Source organism: Etheostoma cragini, chromosome 15, assembly GCF_013103735.1.
Source record: "Etheostoma cragini isolate CJK2018 chromosome 15, CSU_Ecrag_1.0, whole genome shotgun sequence".
NCBI classification, from domain to species: Eukaryota; Metazoa; Chordata; class Actinopteri; order Perciformes; family Percidae; genus Etheostoma; species Etheostoma cragini.
In genome coordinates this window covers 477,810-482,419 of record NC_048421.1, presented here as the reverse complement: position 1 = coordinate 482,419, position 4,610 = coordinate 477,810, and the positions used below count along the sequence as shown (strand labels likewise).

General features: G+C 43.9%; 3 protein-coding genes across 3 annotated transcripts in view; 1 reads left to right on the top strand and 2 right to left on the bottom strand.

Moving 5' to 3' along the window:
• The window catches only part of LOC117958237, an 859,617-nt gene that overhangs the window by 448,920 nt on the left and 406,087 nt on the right, over nucleotides 1-4,610 (top strand). The gene's annotated exons all lie outside the window — the stretch shown is intronic.
• The window catches only part of LOC117958285 (neoverrucotoxin subunit alpha-like), a 109,233-nt gene that overhangs the window by 95,633 nt on the left and 8,990 nt on the right, over nucleotides 1-4,610 (bottom strand). The window lies entirely within an intron of this gene.
• Nucleotides 1-4,610, bottom strand: part of LOC117958275 (receptor-interacting serine/threonine-protein kinase 4-like) — a 7,721-nt gene that overhangs the window by 1,092 nt on the left and 2,019 nt on the right. The window lies entirely within an intron of this gene.

Here is a 4,610-nt window from a genome sequence, read left to right as displayed (position 1 = left end):
TACTTACTTTTGTTATATTATTTAATTACACATTATTCAATTTATTGTCACTTACTTACATTGCAATATTTTTTGCACTATGGCTACCTCACTTTACTTTACTTTACAATACTTCTTATATAATGCCACTTTACACTCATTCAGTACGTTTTGCACATTCTGTATCTGTTATCTGCTTGTTGATTGGTTGATTGGTTGTTGTTTTGCTTCTTACTGTGGACAAATTGCTGCTGTAACAAGAGAATTTCCCCACTGTAGGATGAATAAAGTATTATCTAACCTAATCTTACACGTGGTGCAGGAACGGCAGGACTCTGTAGGTGTAGATGGAGCTGCCTTACAGCAGACGTCACTGTGGTGCTGCCAGTAATATATGAAATAAATAATGTCCAAACAATTCTTTAGGACAGCATGTCATGTGCTACTGTTACTCAATGTTAGACCTTATCTAAATGCAGTTCTTTTACATTTGACTAAAAGAGACAGTTATTTGGTTAATCGTGATCATTTTTGAAACTATTAATTGTACAGTGACTTGGAATTGTTACAGCTCTACTCAATGAAATTTACAACAGCAGATGGCAGAGTTGTCCCATTTAGCAGATTGAACCTGAACCTTTACTTGAGCATCAGTCTAGACCGTCTACTCAGGTATTAACACGGTCTCATTTAACCTCAAGACCACTCTGACAGCCTTCCTAATTCTTCCTCCAATGTAGATTCAAGACCCGAAATAATAGCGTTACGCATCCCAGAAGGAGAGCGCCCACAGCTGGCTCATATCACAGGCGATGCTGCCGGGTTGACGGAGCTGAAAAGACTGATGGAGAGATGCTGGGATCCGAAACCTGAACAAAGGCCCAAAGCCCTTGGTGAGGAAACTACGTCATTCACCTCTGATGCAGTGAATTAACACAGAAAAACAGCTCGTGATGCCGGGCTCTAACGTTAGTCTTTACTCTATGTTGTGTACAACAGAGTGTACAACTGAGACAGAAAAACTGTTCCAGATGCACGAAGATGAACTCAACAAAGCTGTCTATGAAGTGCTGGAGAAACTGGTGAGGAACAAATCTCTTCATTAACACTCAAGTCCCGCTGAGACAGTTTAATATTTGGACAAAATGCAGCAAAACAACCAACCAGTCTTACAAAGAAATATGTTCTTAAACCCCACTTACGCACTTTTCACAAAGAGTCTGACATTCACTAAAGTTTTCTTATCTTGGATTTGCTAAGAACAAATTTTACAAACACGAGCAAAAGCACTCTTACGCACATTTGAAATATGTCTCTGGTTATTTGCACTTTTACTTGCGTACTGAGCTTCAATACTTCCTCCACCAATAAAATGTACAAATCATCTGCGACTCCAACAACCATCTGTTGAAGGCGGTCTCCCACTTCAAAGGAGCTGCACAGGAAGAGTCATGTCCTTAAAGGGGAATTTACAGAGCGTTTTCTTATGCTAATTAGGAACAACAGACAAGCGCTTTCAATTACAAAGACGTGGGATTCATCAATCCTAAGAACAATGTGGTCAATTCTGTTGTTTAAGAACACGCCATGAATCCGACGTAGACTTTTCTTAGGGACTTTTTTGAGAACATATATAAGAGAAAACTTAGGAAGATATAAATGAATGAGGCCCATTTTTTTTATTATTGTGTAACTGGTTCTTTCTCTTTCCAGAAGCAAAATGAAGGAAAAGGCATGGCAGCAGGAAAGAAGGTTCAGACGCATCCAGTTGCTAAGGCTGCAGGTCTGTATTTATAGAATACTGTTGCCTTGGTCCAGACCTTTGAACCTGTCTGACACTAAGTTTACTGATCAATGATCTGGCATTGTGACATATCTGTACATACACACCGCCGCCCACTTGAGCTGCAAAGGAAGCTCTGGCCACCTCGTCAAGGACACTTGCCAAAACTTATGGGAAAGCTTTTGACGCTCTGATGTCGCAGGACAGTCACATTGTATGTTCTTCTGGATCAGCCAGCACGAAGGAATTCTGATTGGTTGCTGGTCGTTTGCCGCTGAACCGCGTCATAGCTCATTACCTAAAGTTGACTCAATTTCAACTTTCTGCATGGAATGCGTGGAAAAGGTGTGATTGGGAGGAACGTCCTCCCTGATCTAAACCAGGGTGGTTGTCTGTTGTTGGACTTCTGTGCTAGTCATGGATTGTCTTTAACAAACATGTTCAAACATAGGGATGTTCATAAGTGTACTTGGTACAAGAGCACCCTACGCCGCAAGTCCATGATCAACTTTATAATCATTTTGTCTGATCTGAGGCCGTATGTTTTGGACACTCGGGTGACGAGAGGGGCGGAGCTGTCAACTGATCACCATCTGGTGGTGAGTTGGGTCAGGGGGTTAGGGAAGACTCTGGACAGACCTGGTAAGACCAAACTGGTAGCGCGGTTAAATTGGGGTGGCCCTCCAGACGTTGACAAAATTTCAACTCACACTTCCGGCGGAGCTTTTCGTGCATCTCTGTGGAGGCTGGGGACATTGAACCGGAGTGGACAATGTTAAAAATTTCCATTGCTGAAGCTGCGGCGGGGAGCTGTGGTCTTCGGTGCCTAAGGGGGCAGTAATCAACAAACACAGTAATGGACACCGTTGGTCAAGGAAGCCTTCCTTCTGAAGGATTCTTTCGGAGACATGTTATCAAAGAGGTATCTGGAGTCAGTGTCCTGGTCGAAGTTGCTGAGGTAGATAAACAACACCACAGTGGCAAAGCCTCACAGATTGATGAGATCCGTCCAGAGTGCGCTTTGTCACCAATCCTGTTTGTAGTATTTATGGAAATTATATCGAGGCGTAGTCGGGGTGCTTTTTGCAGATGATGTGGTCCTGATGGCATCATTGTTCTGTGACCCTCTAAAACTGAGGCCATGGTTCTCAGCAGGAAACCGATGCAGTGCCTTCTTAAGGTAGGGAGTGAGTTCTTACCACAAGTGAAGGAGTTACCTTTGCTTGCGAGTGAGGGGACAATGGAACGGGAGATTTGTCGGAGATTCAGAGCAGTTGGTGCGGTATTACATTCCATTTATCGCACCGTTGTGACAAAAAGAGAGCTGAGCCAGAAAGCAAAGCTCTCGATCTACCAGTCAGTTTTCGTTCCTACCATCACCTATGTTTATGAATCCTGGGTCATGATCGAAAGAAAGAGATCCAGGGTACAAGCGGCCAAAATGGGTTTCCTCAGGAGGGTGGCTGGCATCCGAGAGGAGCTCGGAGTAGAACCGCTGCTCCTTTGCGTCAAAAGGAGCCAGTTGAGGGGGTTTAGGCATCTGGTAAGGATGCCTCCTTGGGGCCTCCTTAGGGAGGTGTAAATGTGACAACTATGAGAAAGCAACGGCCAAATTATCAAACTCAATGGCAGTCTAATAATTAGTAGGACGCTAACGATACGCGATATAAAAGCAGAAGCACGACACTCAGATCCACCAACCTGTGTTGCAATGTGAGAAGGCAGAATCAAGAACCACCCCCCCTTCCAACTCACAGAGTTATCCTTCCTGTCCAGATCACAAGATCACATCACACACCGCATTGGCCGAGTGTGAAGTTGCGTATTCAGCTCGTCTTTCTTCTGCTTTTAGAGAGCTACGTGAACACATGAAACTATATTGATGGGTTAAATCCGCCGTCCGAGAGTAAACCAGGTAGACACACAGCTGACGACCTGCAGGAGGAGGCTCTAGAGACAGGCTCCACGCGATGGGCCGCTGTGGTCTTGTGTCAGTCCCGCAGTCGGTTTCAGGAAAGTGGCTGCATGTGTCTGACAACGCAAAAAACATCAACACCGGTACAAGCGTACAGCTGTCCACGGACACGGAGTGTAGAAAATGAGTCAGAGCCTCCTGTAGACTAGACTAGGACTAGAGACTAGACTCTGTTCCCTGTGCTTTATTTCTACCAGAACCTTACTAGCTAATTAGTTAGCCTGAGTTAAAGGCTGGCTATCCATTAACATCAGGGAGTGGCTTGTAACAAAGGGAACAATGTAATGCATCCTCCTTGGATTAATAAAATATGACTTCTTCCTCTTCTAGTGGAGGGGATCCAACAGCCCCTGGGAAGATTGAATCTGCATGCTGGTCCACAACAGAGAGTGGACCCTGTCAGGTATGATACAACAAGAGCTCAAACTCTGCAGGGGCCTCTTATTCTTGTCCTTCAGCTGAAGAACTTCATGTTTCTGTTGAGAAGAGAGAATAGGCCTGAGTTAGGAAACACATACAGAAGTTTTGAATGGAATCATAAAACTATCATTCATATTGTAGTCCTGTTAGCAGCATGGCTAGAGAAAGTTATATCGGTCCACCGCTTTGTTCCAGTCTCAAATACCTCAACAACTACTAAATGTGTTAAGATCATATCTCGTTCTGACATTTATTCTCCAGAGGATCCATCCATCCTCTGAGTGTTCCTCTGGCATCACCAGCAGGTTTAACATCTGATCATCTATTGGATGGATTATAATGAAATGTGGTTCAGACATTAATGTTCTCCATGTGATGGATTGTAGTAATTCTGACTTTTTGTCTAGCGCCATCATCAGGTCAACTTAAACGTATTTTCCCCATGAACCACCT